This window comes from Sabethes cyaneus, chromosome 2, assembly GCF_943734655.1.
Source record: "Sabethes cyaneus chromosome 2, idSabCyanKW18_F2, whole genome shotgun sequence".
Taxonomy (NCBI): domain Eukaryota; kingdom Metazoa; phylum Arthropoda; class Insecta; order Diptera; family Culicidae; genus Sabethes; species Sabethes cyaneus.
This window is the reverse complement of record NC_071354.1, coordinates 238,896,261-238,915,224: the sequence shown is the minus strand read 5'-3', so window position 1 is coordinate 238,915,224 and position 18,964 is coordinate 238,896,261. Positions and strand designations below refer to the sequence as shown.

General features: G+C 42.4%; 1 protein-coding gene across 1 annotated transcript in view; it reads left to right on the top strand.

Annotated features, from left to right (window-relative positions):
• LOC128734768 (activated Cdc42 kinase-like) overlaps positions 1-18,964 on the top strand; it is a 76,132-nt gene that overhangs the window by 54,341 nt on the left and 2,827 nt on the right. The window lies entirely within an intron of this gene.

Here is an 18,964-nt window from a genome sequence, read left to right as displayed (position 1 = left end):
CTGTTGAATGGACAGGATACCCGAGCAGGGTTTTAGAGCAAATTGAAAACAAAATTTGATATCTTGATGTAACGGGTTTTGAATACTCGGTGTGATTTCATTTTGGTCGACTTAGCGGTTAAAATATCAAAATTGATTGCAAAAATTCCACGCCGTGAAATTAAATTGAAGACTACTTTTGTTATCAGAAATATCAAATGGAATACTAATCTTGCTGTCACACAATATTAATAGAAAAGCAGAATTAGTTATTATTTTACTATCATACCATCATCATTTTGCTATCATCATATAATTTGAACCAACCATTTTACTAGAAAAAAATTTAAGTGAAAATAGATTAATTTAAATATTGAAGGTTTATTTACATCATATATAGAATTTGCCAACACATTTTCTTTCAATAAAAATGAAAGCAAAATGATAGCAAAGTCTGATACATCAAAAGTGCCATTTTGAGTTAGTAACAAAACATGTTTTCTAGTTGATATCAACAGCAGAATATGTAATAATTTTGATATACTTTTGTTGTCAATCCTTGCTCGGGTAAGAATTCTGAGCCATGGCCAAGCTTGAGAGTCACCAACATAGGAGCAGCTTAAGAAGGCATTCTGTGAACTGAAAAACAGCAAGGCTATCGGGAAAGACGATATTCCGTCTGAACTTCTAAAAACGAGGAGCGAGCGGCTGTATGAAGCTATTCTTCGGATCACTGTCAGGATTTGAAAAGAAAAACGAATGCCGGTGAAGTGGTTGGATGGCCTCAATGTCTTATAGTGTGTTCTCCCATATTCTGTTCCGTAGACGCAGGCTGTTAGCGGAGTCCTTTGTCGGCGAGTACCAAGCTGGTTATCGTGAGGGTCGCTTCACGACGTCGCAGATGTTTATCCTGCATCAGTTGCTAGACAAGTTCTGGGAGTACAACTTGCAGACTCATCATCTATTTGTGGACTTTAGGGCAGCGTACGATTCAACCAAACGAAATGAGTTGGGGCAGATAATGCTAGAACATGGTTTTTCGACGAAACTAGTTACGCTGATTCGTGCGACTTCGTGCCAGACTGGTCCCCGCTAAGAGCGCTAGCTCTTGGGGTCGCTAAGAGGGGTTTGAATTTAGTAATGCATTAGCAACAAAATATGCCATTGAAAAACTGGACTGATTTGAGCAATTTGTTACGTTACGTTACGTGCCACGTTATCAGTTGATTTGCATACAACAGCCATGGCGAAAAAGTCAAACAACTGCGCTTGATGCTTTGTTCGTACACCCAGCTCCACTAGGCCGGGAGGTCTAAGGAACCCGCTAAACCAGTGGTGCCCAGGCATAGGCATGGTGCGGGCCAAATTAGATCGCCCATGAGTCCGCGGGCCGCAATGTCCTCTGGCCATTTTTGCGCATACCAAAATGTAAAATAGGGGGCAGCAAAAGGTGATTTTTAGGAATAACCACAAGATTTAGACCGGAAAGCAATTAGATCTACAATATGCACGAGGTATTGCGACTAAACTGAGTGACCCCTGCGTCATCAAAAAAATGATTCATAAGTCTGCCATCCCTCAAATCAGTCCGCGGGCCGCACGAATCATTACGAAGGGCCGCAGTTTGGCCATCACTGCGCTAAACGGTGAAGAAGTACTTGGCTAAAATTGTCATTGTTTTGCGGATGCGTCAATCGAAGCTAACTGACGACGAAAACTACTTGACGCTGGATGGCAATGACTGGTAAAGGACCGAGTACTTTACGTCTCTCACCAAGAAGGCAAGTGATTACGTCAAGTACATCTTCTGCCCCAAGTTCCTGAAGAAGATACTTCTGTGGCTGGCGATCAGCGAGAAGAGAATGTTCAAACCGCAGTGAATGAGAAGATACGAACATATAGAACGAAGTACCTACTGGAAGTTGTCGTCTTCATCAAGAAATGTCGCGTAAAGGATGTGCTCTTTTGGCTGGACCTGGCCTCGATCTATTATTCTAAATGGAGGAGATAAACCGACCGGTCCTCCAACTGCAACCAATAGGAAATTTTTCGGCGAAGCTCAAACGGAGCATTTACTTCAAAACTGTTGTTGCCAAAAAGCAGAAGGAGCTGATCGCCAACATTACGAAAGATTACGCCATAGCGAAGGTTCCGGTGAAGCGCTGTAAAGCCATTTGGCCAGGCGTCGAAACATTGTTATAGAAGGCTATAGACAAAGGATTTCAGGAAAATCTGTTTCATTGAATTAGATTTTGTGTATTTTTCATCGCCATCTGAAATGAGTTCATTTTTTCCAATATGTACGTTAAGTGCAGTGAAGTATTGGATGAGAGGCTAATACGAAAAAATGATAAACGTGGAGAAACACTGGACAGGTGACAACGATATAAGCCGCGAGGTGAAACGACGAATTGCAGCCACGAATCAGGCTTTCTAAGGATTACGTAGCCAGCTGAAGTCCCGTGGTTTGTAAACTCGCACAAAACTGGCGCTCTACAGAACACACGTTTTTGAGCGTAAAATTCTGCGATCAATACTTGATAGTAAAATGGTAATTGGAGTGCGACCCAGGCGCATGAATTACGAACTACATCAAATGAACAAATATGCTGATATAGTGAACGGAGTACAATGTAGTAAGCTGCGGTGGACTGGGCACGTGGTCAGAACGCCCGACGAAATAGTAGCCAAAACTATTTTTAGCAGAAACCAGAAAGAGACCGTAGACTTCATGGCAGACCCACAACATGCTAACCCTTTCTACATGCTAAATTCTATATTACATCGATAAAACCACTTGATAATGCAAAAGTTACACTTATAGTTAAATGTACCGGCCAGAAAAATGTAGATCATTCCTCAGCGATAGCTATACATAGTTGGAGGTAGTACTAGGTAGATAAAGTAGTATTTCTTGTTGAGTGAGCGTCAATCACTTTGGTTGAACACTTGCTGTCCTAAAAACAGGGCGTCGAAGGAGTGAAACAAATTCTCACCATCAAGGGAAACTCAAATGTTACTCGACATGAACCGGATGTCCGCTAAGTGAATCTGTAGATCACCGCCTCGGAAAAACGTGGAAAGCTACTGCTAAATCCAATAGAAGTAGTCGAAAAACTGCTGCTTCCACCATGGTCATTTTCAGGGTCTAACAATGACGCATCATCTCGGTCTAACGAGACGGACGCATCATCTCGGGGTGCTCATAAGTGGCTTGCATAACCTCCACACCCTTGCGCCAATCAAAGCCAAAGACTTAGGAGAGCCAATAAATATGATTCAAATATCAACCTTCATCACCGCGAAGTCAGCAACGATGATATGTACGGTCTTTGCTACGTTTTAGGTCCAGAGGAATTTATGGTTACAGTGATTACAGGTTACAGGAGACAAAGTTACAGGAGTACTTCGATGGTACTCAACGACCTCGGTGAGTTTTGAGTTGCGTGAATCGGAAATTTCCGCCGGACGGACAAATTGCGGCTGAAAAGAAGATATTGATGATCTTCCAATAAAATTGAGTCCCTACAGTGTCTACAATCTTTACTCTTTATGGATGCAATCGAACATGGGTGATGTGCTAACTCACTATTGATGTCCTGCACAAAGGTAGCGCCAGTGAAGCCTAGACCTGATGACAGTGGTTCAGGAATCCTGATTATGATGTACGGTTAAATGGTATCAATTTCTTCCCGTTACTATACAGTTTTTTCTAGTTCGATTGATTCCCAAACGGTGTTTAGCTGGAACCGCTTCGACTGACGGTGTGCTCCAAACGAAACAAAACTTTGCCGATGTTCTGACGAAGTAAGGATAGGGACACCAGGTGATCAACTATGGCATTTTCGGCTGCCAACATCGACGAAGAAGTACGTGCCGGTTGGCTGGATCACGATGCGGTATAATCGGATTTCTACGAATCACGTCTAGCGTGGTCAGCTTCATTGCCAATTGCCAAAGCTCAAGAACCTTGGCGCAAAGCTACGCCACAGTCCATCCAGCGACGTTTTCTGCAGGACGAGTGGCATGCGGCGGAGACGATCTGGTTGGTTGGTCCTATTTTACCGCCAAAGGTTCGGTATTGAATATCGAGAGTGTTCAACGAAATGTATGAGCGATACCGTGTTCCAAAACTGCGGTTGGTGATAGCACAAGCGATAAAAAGTTTTATGAGATATCGTGTCAATCGTTGACTTCCACCAAACACCCACGATAACGCCTCTGCTTGTATAACGTGCGTCACGACTCCGCTGTAGATCGCCGACGTAAAACATGGTTGGCTCGTTTTTTCATCTTTAGTTAAGTGTGCAGCGCACCTGGAAGTACTGCCATAGATTGACAACATGATCGTGCCTAATGGCGATTCAGTGGTTCATGTGAATGATAGAAAAGTGCCAGATGAAAAACAAGTTGAAGAAGATGCCGTGGATCGAATACGAATGCTCATTGATGAATTAGCCCAAGGCTGCAGAGAGGCGATATCCCGGTTGAACTTCTGAAAATGGGGAGCGAACATTGTCAGGATCTGGATGAAAGACAGAATGCCGGAGAAGTGGTTGGATGGCTATCAATACCTTATAACGTGCTCTCCCATATCCTGTTCTGTAAACTCAGTCTGTGGGCGAGTACCAAGCTACTCTTCGTTAAGGTCACCCCACGGCGGATCAGATGTTTGCCCTGCGTCAGTTTCTAGACAAGTGGCGGGAGTCCAACTTGCAGACCCTTCATCTGCCAAAATGAGTCTGCTAAAACGCTAGAGCATAGTTTTCTGACGAAACTAGTTACGCTGATTCGTGCAACATCGGATGGGTCAAAATCGTCCGTCAGAATACCGAGTGAGACCTCAGCCGCTTTGAAAGGTGTAATATGCAAACATTCAAATACCTTAGTACGCTTGTAATATGTGACAACGATGTAAGTCGCGAACGGAAACGACGAATTGCAGCCGCGAATCAGGCTTTCTACAGATTACGTAGCCAGTTGAAGCCCCGTAGTTTGCGAATTCGCACAAAACTTGCGCTCTACAGAACACATCCTCTCGGTGGCCCTGTACGGACATGAATCATGGACGCCAAAGGAAGCTGATCAACGAGTGCTTGGTTGTTTTTGAGCGTTTAATTCTGCAATCAATACTTGGTGATAAAATGGAAAATGGAGTGTGGTGCAGACGCATGAACGACGAACTGTATCAAGCATAAAAATATGCTGATCATAGGCCGTATGAATAAAAGAGTTAGAGCAAATTCTTCCATAAGATTTACACGGGAAAAGCATAGCAAACTGTTTTATTCATACGGCCTAATGTGGTGAAAGTAGTCCAATGTGGCAGGCTGCCGTGGGCTGGGCACGTGACCATAATGCCCGATGAAAGAGTAGCCAAAACTATTTCCAGCAGAAAATTAAAAACAAGCCGCAGTACGCTGGGGTCAGCGAAACTGCCGAAGATAAGCACAGCGTTGCCGTATTCGATTCATTCTGAGTATCCGAGTAAAACAAAAGGAGGTCGAATAGGTTGAAGAGAACAACAACGAATAATATGGAAACGATGCGGAAGACAATGAAGATGTCGGATCGACGGACGAAGTGCTAGATAAAGAAGTGATCGTGGGAAGATAAATCTGTCTCACATTGGCTGGGGTGGCAGTGGGAAGAAACTTCGAGAGCCCAGCTGGGCGCATGCAACAGCATTTCCAAGAAACTTCTCATTTCCTCTGGAATGCCCGTTGAGTGGGCCCTATTAATTGATAGCTATGACGCCTCCAATGGCGCCAGCGGGTTTAAAGACGTCGAAAACTTAGTACGCCTGTAGGAGGACTTAAATGGTCCACGTTGGTGAACGTACTTGGACAGCTGCCAAAGTGGATTCTTAGCTTAGATAGGGTAAAGCGATCAGATTCTCTGAGAGTAGACATATTGAAAGTGACAAAAAAAATTCCGTTGGAACAAGAAAACCCATGGGCAACTATAGCTACCAATGTGAATGTCGCAGGCAAGTGACAAACTGACCAATGCGTAGTCCACGGTGTCGCCGGTTCAAGAACGTTCGCTTAAAGCTAAGTCACAGTTGTATCTAGCGATTGAGACCGATCTTGTGGAGGTAGGCTTTACATGCTGGATTCTTTGTCTATTTAATTCGGTGGGCGTAGATTATCCAGGACCAGAGGAAGTGTCTATAGACCAGCGGTATTCAAAAGCTTTCTTACTTATGTGTCCATGTCCGTCGGCCCGGCAGAACAAAGGGATCTCCACTGCCGACGGTTATCTGCCATGGCTTTTACCTGTCACCAGAACAGGTTCTCGTCTACAGCCCGAATGTCGTTGGTTAAGCTGCGTCCGCCATGGGTTTTTATGTTCTCTCCACTAAGATGCACCACGTTTCGCAGGCATACAACAGTACAGATATAATGTTTTGCTTGAAAATTTGGGTTTTCGTATGATAGAGTGATCTGGTTTGTGCGCCAAATGTTTCGCAGACCTGCAAAGGCATTCCTGATCCGTGTGGCTATATCAGGCTTGGTGCCACCATCGGGCGTTGTCTGGCTACAGAGATATTGAAAGGCGTCCACCTACTCAATCTGTTGTTAACCAGTGTTCACTACATCCTGATTATAACGTACGGTAAATTGTGCCAATTTCTTCCGTTACCATACAGTTTTGATGACCCCAATGATTTCCAAACGGTACTCAGCTGGACTCGCTCTGACCAGCTAAAGTAGAATCAGTTTGTAACGTTTCGCATCGGTGAGACTCGGGAAACCATGAACGACTTCGACTGCCCAACAAACATTTTATTTGAACAGTAGATTATTCAACCGTTAGACAGCTAATGTTCATGAATCAAGCGCTTAATAAGCAATTATACAGCAAAAATGTTTGTTGGGTGGCGCTGTGTTCCAAAGAAAACAAAACTTTCCCGATGTTCTGAAGAACACAAGGGCACCAAGTGATCAACTATGGTATATCCGGCTGCCAACAGCGACGAAGAAGTGCTTGCCTGCTAGCCGTATCACGAAGTACCATAATCGGATACCGTGCTTAACGTTGATTCTACGGTTTATTTATAGCAAACTGTCGCAGGAAAGTGGCAGGACTGCTAAGCGTACTGTTCTAAGCATCGACAGCTCAATAACCTTGGCTCAAAGCTAAATCACAGTCCATCCAGTAATCTCTTTTGCATGACGAGTTGCATGTGGTGGAGACGAACTTTTACTGTGGTAGAGGTGAGGCGAGAAAAAACCGAGTAAAATTTGCCTTTTTTCGACGTTAAACTTACGGTAATACTTTGGTCGACAAGCTAATCTTCTTTTACCGCCAAAAGTTCGACTTTGAAAATCGAGAGCCAGTGTTGAACGAAATGCACCAGCTTGGTAAAAAATTTTCCTCGGCACAACTTCAAGAAAGCAAAAAAATGGCTTGAAAAAGACGCATCGACTACGAATGCGTATTAATGGTTAGTAGCCCGAGGCTAAAGTTTATTTTTGAAAAACGCGTATATGTCTTTCACCAAACGCACCATGCGTTCCCAATTACCGCCCATGTGCCGAGTACATGTGCGCGTGGAGCTCCACTTCTGCTTTGGACTAGTACCGTTTCTGCGTATTCTTATTCAACCGTTGCATATTTTTCAATTTGATCTCAGGTTCTAGGAAGTCCTTGCCGTGGTCGAATTGCATTTGAGCACGAATGCGTTGTCAAACTGTGCACTGTTGCTACTATTACATTCATCGGGAATCCACCGAAATGACATTTTTCTGGATGGATTCTCAGGCAGTGTTGAGCTAGCTGAAGGCTTCACCAAGAAGTTAAACTTCATTTGTTAAAAAAAGCATGTTCCTTTCAAACATCGACACAACAGACTTGTGTTCCACAGATCACGCTTCGAGAGGACTATTACCTATAGACTTAGTGTACAGCGAGTTTTGGTGAAACTGTTGTAAGTAGCTCGGAAAAGAAACAGGTGTCTACAAACCATCTACTTGTTGGCGTTGAGCTCCGAAAACTATGCTCACCGCAAACGCTAATATGCAGCGATTGAAATTCTGTGGCACTTGAATCCTTCTAGAGCAGAGTTTCCCACATGGGGAATCGCCCACATTTCGGTGGCCTCTGGGAGACAGAGATATTTTATCACATCATTGATATCGTACAATCTAATCATTGGGAAGTTTTGTGTGATCTGCAAAAGTCTAGTTCTAGAGTCTAGTTCTAGAGCTATTTTTGATATTGAATTCAAAATAATGCTTTTCGTAAATAAGATCAACTAAGTCTCAAACTCCAGATTTCCGTTATCGCACAAACAGAAAATTAGTATTAACTAGTACATATAACACAGTCACCCGCATTGTAGTTGCTTAGATTCCATTTCCCAGCCATCAACCAACGTTCGTTTCTATATTTTTAATTGGATAGTTTTAGATTTTTCTAGCAGTGTCTAAACGACGTTTATCTACCCATCAAACACCCCACACACATACACATCGTATTTTAGTATAGTCAAGCCGTTGTTATTCACGTCGTATATATATGATTATATTTGTTCTTCTTTCTTCACTAACTTTTCGCGCGCTAAAATCACCTCCCTCACTGAACTGTGATGCTGTCAAACACATGTTGTCATTCTGTTGAAAAAACCATCTAATTTTCGCTTCCGTTTCATTTACGTTTTCAAACGAAAAATTGTTCAAATTTTTGTCGTTGTCTGTTTCATTTCGATTTTCTTTTTGTTAACTTCATTGAAAAAAAAAACCGCTACTAATCAAATACTAACCAAACATACAATTTTGTTTTTCGTTTCGGTTTTGCTTCGTTCGGACTTATTCTGTTGTTTGTTTGTTCGTTTGTTCTTTTGTTCTCGTTCGTTCACACCGCCATTGTTGTACCTATTATACTATCGATCATTCAACATCACCTATTTCACTCGTTCGGGTGGTACCTACTGTTGATCATTACCAAAAACCACATACCCACCACCCACCTATATGGCTATACAACAACCACCCAAAACAAACTAGTACATTGATGACACGGTCGATTTGTAGTTTAACTATAACCACTAGCTGGAAAAAACTTTACTAACTTATTTTTACTGTGTTCTTTTTCGTGTACAACTCCCATTTTGCGTATGAACAAATATACGAAACAATTTTGTCGGAATCATGAAAAAAAAATTTTACGACACTTTTGGCGTTTATGTTTAATTTCTTTAATCGTTTCCTTTGTTTTGTGTTATTTTACTTTTGATTTGCTTAAATCTGGTTGAAAAAAATGCAAACGAACAGCGCTACCGTTCGCTGACCGGTATCGAAAGTTACCGGAACAATGACATTCGAATACCGCTGTTCGACAAAAAGTCGTCGGATTTTTGCTTCGAGAAAAGCCGGGAATTGCTCAGCAAACCGTTCAGCTTGGACATATCGACGGCGACGTTGGACGGTCGTCATTTTGACAAGAAAACCCGCGACCTAATAGGGGAGAATCTGTTGGACATAGAGAAGACGTTGAATGCACTGAACTTGGACTTTTTGCAAACCTATCAGGAATTGGAGAAGGCTGATTCGGCCGAGACGCTGCTAGGGGAAAGTTACGGCAGCAGTGTTCCGTATCGGAAAAGTCCTCCGGCTAGTTCGCTGGTTCGGGGTTCTTCGCTGGAAAGTAGTACGAGTAGAAAAATGTCCGTGGATAAGGGTAGTGGGGGTGGTAGTGGGGGTTCCTCTGTGACTGGGAAAAGTCCTCCCACCAAGAAGCAATATGAAATGAATTTATACTCCGAGTTGATCGGCAGTGGAGGAACCCTGCGTTCACCGAAGGGAATCCCGATTAGAGATTTTAAATTCCGTCAGGGGATCGATCCAAGGGGTAAGGATCGGTCGGATTATTATAATATGAAAAACGAATATCTGTCGGATTTGACGCGCAAACAGCAAAATCAGGTGCTTTCGTCATCTCCGGTTAAAAAGACTGCAAACTCGAGCAATCAATCGATTAATCAATTGTATCAGATTTATAATACTCCAATGCAGAGCAGAAAGTATGACGATTCAGCGACGCTGATCAGTTCCAGTGCTCAGAATCGGCAACGTTCGTTATCTTTTACCGAAAATTACGAGCTGAAATCACCGACGTCGATCGAGGCTCAGTTGTTGAACATTTGCCAGTCGAAACATTCTTCACACACTCCGCTAGCACAGCCGAAATTAATTGCTTCCCGTAAGGTGATAACCTACAAGCCGAAAAGCATTCGAGCTAGAAACCTTCGACGACTCAGTTACAATCCTATCAGTATGATCGATAGTTCGTCTTCCAGCAGCGAGAGTGAACTCGATCGAACGCACGCCCATTCCGAGTGTGACATTCGATCGAGACTCAGTTCGCGTCGACGCCGCCAGTACATGCAGCGTCGCTCGAACAGCAATAGTACGAGCAGCCAGGACAAACTGTACGGCTCAAACGCCAGCATTAAGAGTGCCCCCCAATACAACTACAATAGCGATCGACAACAGTTCTACAACTATCCTTTCAACTACACCGACTACGCAGACAATGACGACGAGGACGAAAACATTTACGACTTTGGACGCGGTACAGTAGCTCCTCCGCCACCCCCGGCCAAGTACGCGAACGATCCGACTCCTCCACCGCCTCCTCCGGCGGCCTACGCGAACAAAACAATCGAACGAGACTATCTGTACTCGGAATTCGACGTTTCGAAGCTGACCGGTAAGAGTCCGACCACCCAAAGCTACTTCACTGCCCAGCAGCAGCAACAGCAGCAGAATTCGCTTCCGCAGCAATTGCCTGCTTCCGCAGTCGTATCAGTTGCAACGGTTACGGCTCCCGCACAGTCACAATCCACGTTCCAGTGGCCGGAGAAGATCCACGGTGCCATGGTCAAGCACAACGACATGCTGTGGCGGCAGAAACAGCTCTACGGTGGATCGATGGTTAGCTCTAGTGGTGGCGGGGGAGTTACTGCTGCTGCAGTCGGCGGCGGAGGCACCGGACCGAACGACGTTCGCTACTCGAGCGAGACTTCCTCCACCGAAACCGATTCGGTGGACTTCCGGCGTGAGTTCGTTCCCGGGATGCCACCCAGTCCGGCACCATGAGGGTACCCCCAGCCGAAGGGCGAAGTGAGGATCGTTTGATGCTAGAGAGACCCGAGGTCCCGATGATTCGGACGTCGTTTGAGTTGCTCGAGAATCTCCGCTATCCGTCCAGTACGAGATGTTTTGGTGTTTTCTTTTGAGTTCTCGAATGGTGTTAACATAAAAAAAAGGTGGTTCTAATTGTTCGACCACGACGATTGATTATTTTTCGAACGATCTTCACTTCAACGCTATTTGCTTTAAAGCCCTTCGAAAAAGAAAAAGGTTGCACAGACTTACAACTATTAGAAGCTCGGATGCACAGAAAGGATTGAATGGAATTAACATTTGCAGAGCAAGAAAACTACTATTTATTCGATAAATCTAAAGAGGCTAAGCCAATATACTTATTACAACAAAACACAGCTGCAGGGTCAATATTGTAAAGAAACAAAAAATAAAACCTACTACTAAATTGCATGTAAAAAAAATAAACAAAACCGACAAACAGAAACCATATTATAAAGCATGCTCAGAGTTCAACAAATTTTCAACAAGACGCGTTACTGAATTAGAATGTTGTTAGTAGACACAGAAGACACACCTCTCACACACACACTTACACACCCAAACTGAAACAGAAAAAGAAATCGATTTCACTAGCGGAACAAGACCGAAAAACTTATCGTTTGTTTGAATTCTGTGGCACAGCAGGATTGCGCATTTTGGTAGCACAGATGAGCACAAAGCCTTGTCGCGACGCTCTTTAAATCATTATATGAAAAAAAAATCTGAGAAAAACCAGAGGCATCGCCAGTCGACTCGTTAAATCATCTCTAGCTAAATGTTTAGAAGAAGAACGTAAAGCATAATTAAATATCGTTCTTTGTTTTAAATTTTCGCGTTTTTTTTTTAAATTTCTATGCGGTAATTAAGGGCTTCAATTTCAATAACTTTTACAAACAAGAACTTTCATTCGAAAGGAGTTTGAAATACTCGCTTTTTCTTTAATCAACTTCGTTCAAATCGGTTGATCGAAATTTTTATTTTGAAAAGTAGGGCCCTAGATTACTCCCCTGGGGAACGCCGGCTTCTCCAGTGTAGACGGTCGCCTGCCACTAGGGGAAATTTCGTTCGCTGGGTTACGCCGCCGCCATGCAGCTCGCTTCTCTTCACGAGGTATGTCCGATTCACCTTCACCTGCACTCCCGAATCTCGGTTTCTATCGGGCGCTGTTTTGATCGGTAAGTAGATCTGATGTTACCAGATTGGAGTGCCTAGCATTACAAAGACCGACAAAAGCGTTCCTGAAATTCCTGATCGGTGTACCTAAATCCATCTTGGTGCCACCGTCTGGCATTATCTGGTACTGCGAATTTGGAGGGATTGTTAGTGTTTTCTTCCATCGAATTAGTCTTTGCGACGTTAACTATGGGACCTGTTGCCTTGGACCCGTTGGAAAAATCATCAAGCTTGCTTTGTATGTATTTAAATATCAGATCGCCGTTGGGAGAGTCAAAAAAATGTCATCGGTCAAGTCGGGTTATTTAATTCAATACAGTTAGGTCCCCTTTTTTGAGGACTATTACTAAGATGCTCTGCGTTCAGTTGACCGGAAATGTTGCGGTTTTCAGATTACGCTGAATCTTCGACTAACGACCGGGCCTCAGAGTTGACGCGGTTGATGCGATGTAGCGTTCAGCCCAACGGCTAAGCTGGTCGGACGGACATCTTTGTATTGGTTCTAACACCGCTAAGTGAGCAATGTTGTCAATAAGAAGATTTTTTCTATAGCGACGACCTTTTCCTTCTTCTCAGTTGTACGAGGCTCTCTTGACCCGCCTACAAGGCTTTAAAAAGGCCTACAGGAAAAAAGCCCTTTCCAGTTCGGTGTCCAGCGGCTCTAGTTCGTGCAGAAAGCTGATCTTCATATATTTCTCCGCCTTTTGACCATAACTGCGCACTCTACCGAGGGTTTCATTATCGTAACGAAGAGGTTCTTGAAGTCCCGCTACAGTCACTCAATCTTCCCACGTTACCGTATTCTTCAGCTATTTTACCGTCCCATCAGCACAAGTAAATAATTATTGGCCGTTTTTGGGCTAGCAGCTTCTATGGTATGCTTTGGCTGAATAGTCCTGCTTTGAAGTTCAGGATTTCAGTGTGGACAGTTGATCAAGGGTTAACAGGGTAGATGTATGGGAATTTAGTAGTGGCTAGGCACCGAGTTAAAGATAACATCTTGCATTTCTTGATGTTCACAGCCGTTCCATTTTCACCACGTCACATCAAGAGTTGATGACTTTGCAATGCGGCGAAATCTAGGGCAGACGTTGTTACCCGGAAGATTCTAAGGTCGTCAGCGAAGAATTATTTTTCAGTTGGCATCCGATATCCGTTTGCGTAAGGTATAAAAATAAGCGGACACAGTATGCCCCCTTGCGGAACTCCTGCAGTGACTGAGGTTTCCGTCCAGTGAGGTATAATTCCAGCCACTTACCCGACTAGGGATACCGATATGGGAAAATTTGTCAACAAAAAATCTATGTAAATTGAATCTACCTGGCGACAAGATTCAACTGCAGGGAACATGCTTTTGCAGGAATCAGCAAAAAAATTGGCAGCTTCTTTGGCTGAATTGGAGTCACATCCTTTGTACTCCACATTACCCGGTGTGCGTTTGGATGACCTTTGGGTCCTTATGAAAGTCCATAACGACGATGAATTCACGTTTTGGTTTGATTGTAGTCTATCCACGTACACTGCATAGGATGCTGTAGACCGAACGTTGTAGCCACTTTCGATGATTCGCAGATGATTACTGTTTTCTACAAATCTGGCGCTAAAGAAACGATTGCGGTCTTTTCGAACCTTATTGCATAAATTACTGAGCTGTGAAATCCATCAAGGCCTGCGGCTAACGAAATTTTATTGCTTAATTAGCTGCGATCACATCTTCTGAAGTCGAGGACAGTGTCGTCTATTCGTAACGTAATTTGTCTCCATGAACTACGCGTCGAGTCGTGGGACGAACGGTTTGTGATCGTCTATCTTTAAAAGGGGCAAAGGTGGGCCAAACAGTTCAATGTAGGTCGGAATGGTAAGCTAAATTTAGCTCTGTTGATGCATTCGCGAATAAATATCCGTTGATATCGTCGTTAATGTAGATATTTACCCAATGTCGTAGTTCTACATTATATAGCACTCTCCGTGAAATTAAGACTTTCCGCACAGAAGTCGTACATCTAACGCTGAGTTGCGCAGTCTTCGTAACATACTAATTTAATCTAATCTCATATTGACGCTGCTAATGCCCAAAAGCATCCCGGAAAATGACGATTACATAAATCTATCATTTTTCTTGTCAACGGCCAGGCCAACTCCGCAGCACATGCCGCAGAAAGAATTCCACCTAATTTTCTACAACTCCTTGAAATTAGGGGGAAGCAAGAAAGCCTAGACCCCCCGTACCAAACACTTCCTGTATAGGGCCCTATTACGTAAGTCATATCGAGTAACTCGACTTGACTCAGTTACTGGTGTGTGTCGGGTGCGGGAAGAACTGGTAACATAGTGGCTCTATGCATAACCAAAACAAGTCAAGCTCAGTTGTCATTTGCTGACGGTTAAGTCACTAGCATTTTTAGTTGTCAACTGTGCCGCGTTACTCGGCAAAATCTTGTCGTCTGTTACTTATGTAATACCAACAGTCGGCCAGTCGAGTAAAGTGACACTAGATGTGACTCGTTATAGTAGGGCCCACAGTCGTTGAGAGTATCCTTGCTAATAAAGATTAAAAGATATTCCGGACCCTCGGCGATAAACTAAGGGCACTTGGAATAGAAGCCAGGCTGTAATAGGCCAAGGATGTAGCGATAGATTGAAGGCACCAATTAAAATTGAAAATAAAGTCATGTGGTTCAATGATTGCTTGAAACTACAGTTGGAAGATCAGGAACTGGAAACCACACGACCTAGCTTGGCTACTCAATTATACAAATCCTGTCTGGAACGACGAATCCGCCAGCTTTTTCCGCAGGATGTTGATGTAGGAATCTGCCGTCGTTAACTCGTCAATTTTCACTAGGATTCCGTCACGAAAAACACTCCCAGACCATCACATTGCCTACTCCATGCTGTGGTCCAACCAGTGGTGCAAGGCAGCAAAAAACAGTTCGACCAGAAAGTGATGGTTGAAAGGTTTCCTGGATCTCTTGCAGCTGATAATCTTGGTGTCCGTTCGCGCATCCGTTTTACGCTTTTTTTTTCCTATGCTTTAATTACCAGTAACAATCGTTGTTGAAAAGCGTTACAGTTAACACGCACGATATACTGAGGCATTTCATCTCATATCTTTCTTTACAATGCTTGAAATTATCTCCACTACAGTCAATTCTTTGGTGCGCCCTAGTTTGCCTAGCATGTAACCCCATGCATAGAAGTCTAGAGGATTCGAAATCAGACGACGAGGCCGGCCAGTCTTTCGATGAAATAAAATCCCGGAAACTATCCCCACAACAAGCCTGTGTGAGCTATAGCTTTCGTCTGGTGAGACGGTGCGGAATCTTGTTGGAAACAGTAAGGTGCATTTCTTCAAAACATTATAGATGTAATTTTTAGTGCCAATTTTAACACCAGCTTCAATGAACAGCAGTGGAACCTTAAAATTGTTGGTAAAATATCCCCATACCATCGCCTTGGAAACATTTTGGAACATTTGTCAGAAAGATGTGCTGCATATATCCGATCATTTTGTTTGTTGTTGTGATCCTGTAGCTTTTTCATCCGAAAACAGAATTTCACAATCACCTTGCCGCTCGAGCAGCTGCCGACAACTTTCGGACTCTTGTAACCTTCTGCTTTTCAGTCAGCCCGTTGTTTTTGTATGGAATCAATCGAAGATCATCTTTCAAAATATTCTTCATGGTTGACTGCGAAATTTTCAGTTCCTTGGCCATCTTGTGTCCAGACCAGAGATCTCCCAAGAAACATTTATGCGCTGAATAGACATTTTATCAGAAATTATTATTCAGCAATAGCTGAATATGCACCGAATAAAATTTATGTAAACAACTGTACAATACTTATTCAGCCGAAATTGAACTTATACAACCTATTTTATTCGAGGTGGAAAAACACTTGTTAAGTAGTTATATCGCCTCTGTGCGCTTTGTTTTCAGCTTTGCGCAAATTGGTTATTTAAAAACGCGCAAAAGCCTCTATTAAGCTACATTACAGCTTCAAAGCAGCTATTAGCAAGTCCGAAGCTTGGCTTAGATGTTTAAGAGCTGAAATAAGGTTTTTATTTCTAATACTAAACCATAGTTCAGCCACAGGTTGAATAAATTCAGCTAAAAAACATTTGATCAGCCTGGAATTGTTACTGGGGTAGCTGCTTTCAAAGCTGCAATGGAGCTTAATAGAGGCTTTTGCGTGTTTTTAAATAACCAATTTGCGCAATGCTGCCAATTCTATACTTTTTTAAATTAGCGTTCTATACTTTTTTAAATTAAAAAATAGATCATTTTTTGACTGCATAAAGGTTGATAAGACGTTGATTAAGCGACTGAAAAAGTATTGCAAAACTATTTCTCGTTCTAAAAATAGAATCTGAGAGAATAGAAAGCTGATCAAACGCTTTTATAGCTGAATTTATTCTATCTGTGGCTGAACTGTGGCTTAGTTTTAGGAATAAAAACCTTTTTTCAGCTCTTAAACATGTATATTTAGTGATTTTATCAAGCTTCGGGCTTGCTAATAGCTGCTTTCGAAGCTGCAATGGAGCTTAATAGAGGCTTTCACTCGTTTTTAAATAACCAATTTGCGCAAAGCTGGAAACAAGGCGCACAGAGGTTATATAAAGGGCGACATAATTGCTTAACAAGTGTTTTTTCTGCCTCAAACGAAATAGGTTGTATAAGTTCTCCAATTTCGGCTGAATAAGTATTGTAGAATTGTTTACATAAATTTTATTCGGTGCATATTCAGCCATGGCTGAGTAATAATGGCTGCTAAAATATTTAATCAGAGCATAAATGTTTCGTGGGAGGGCAGTTTATTAAGATGACAAATCGTTTATTCAGCTAGTATAGCCCAATTATTGAGAATATTGAGGGTGGTGGAGAGGTTAAAGATGCACCTAATCTGCTTGTGATACCATTATGTGAAGCAGCTAGTTTATAGCGCATTCGTTGCCTGCTTAATCACTTATAGAATACAGAGGCCTATACTTCAATTTATTCAGCGTCTATCACCTGTATTCAGAGTTAAATCAGCTGTGACCAAATCAGTAGCATTTTAATTCAGCTTCGGTGTTTGTTGGGCTGGTTTCCGTTGATTTCGCTCTCTTACTCGTTTGATGGCTTCCGGTGTACTTACCGTGCATTTACGACCAGGTTTGAAGAGTATTTACCATGAACCGATTAACTTGTATCGCTTGATGGTACGAAAGTTGAATCTTGCGTTTATTCCGAGTGGCTTCAGCTTCTTTAAAATATCATTGAATGCAATGTTCCAAATCGATCAAAAAGTCAACGATGGCAACGCTTACGCGAGCGAGTCTGAGAAGCATAGTATGCAACGCTTACATTCCTGTGAATAACTCATTTTTACCCAAATTCGTGCAAAAAACACTGACAGTTATTACTACTCGGCCTGTATAATTGGACTCCAATCGTTGCTGACAGTGCCAATTGTTTCGCTTTGCTTCGGTGCATTTATTCATTGAAATATAGGTACACAATGAAAAGGTGCGTCGGTTCTTATGCAGGCTTCATTCTCGGTTTTTTGCTCATTAGATGCTCATTTGACTACAGCGCCTCAACTAAACAGAATTCAAAAAAGTTGTGTAAAGGGCAATTGTAGAGCTAATTATTATCTACATTATTGTTGAAGAAAGGATAGTTTTATCTTTTTTATTTACAGCGCTATGCGATTGCTACCCCGTTGGTAGCCAAATGAGCGCTCTTTTTGCTACCAACGTGGTAGCAAACCCATAGTGCCGTAAATACAAAAGATAGAACTATACTTTCTTCAACAATAATGTAGATAATAATTAAATCTATAGTTGCCTTTTAGACTACTTTCTCGAATTCTGTTTCGTTGAGGCGCTGTAGTCAAATGAGCATCTACTGAGCAAAAAACTGAAAATGAAGCCTGCTCTTATGTCTATCGTGGCAAACAAGGATGGATAGACCCGCAAGCAGAGGCACTTGCCTATATTCCGGTGTTCTCAATTTCTAGTTTAGGAGCATTGACTACGTGATCTCGGGCGCGTCTTCTCATTTTATACTCAGGATGGTCCTTACGAGTCGACTGGTATACTCAAATTCAAAGGAGATTTTTTTTCTCTTCATAATGGTCTACGGAGTGATCCAAAAATAGTAACTTTTAAAAAAAGCATATTTTCCACTATAATTCGTAAACGTACTGACTGCGTCACATCAATCTACTAGCTACTATTTGGTAATCAAGTTAGCAGTTGCAGTCGGCAAGCTATCTTTAATCAATTGCTGCCAGAAGCATTTTAAAACCCCTTTTTTAAACTGAACCACAAACCACCATAAAACAAAAGCATCATCTCAAGTCAGTAGAAAAGAAGAAAACATCGTGTTGCTTTCGCTCAAGGTTAAATCATATTAAAAGAAAAAAAAAGCAAAACCTCTTATGAAGTTCGTGTTGTTATAGTTGTTCGATGCTAACTATTTTAGAGATACTCTTCGAAGGCTAGGTAAGACGGGCTTTTTCTAGGCCTCAAAACATCACATTGATTGTTGGTTGTTGAAAGGAATATAAGACTTTTTCCGAAACTTTCTGATACTAATAGGTGGTAGCATACTCACACAAACAGACACGTACACAGATTGCTAAAAAACAGACACACAAAAACACTTGTTTCCACG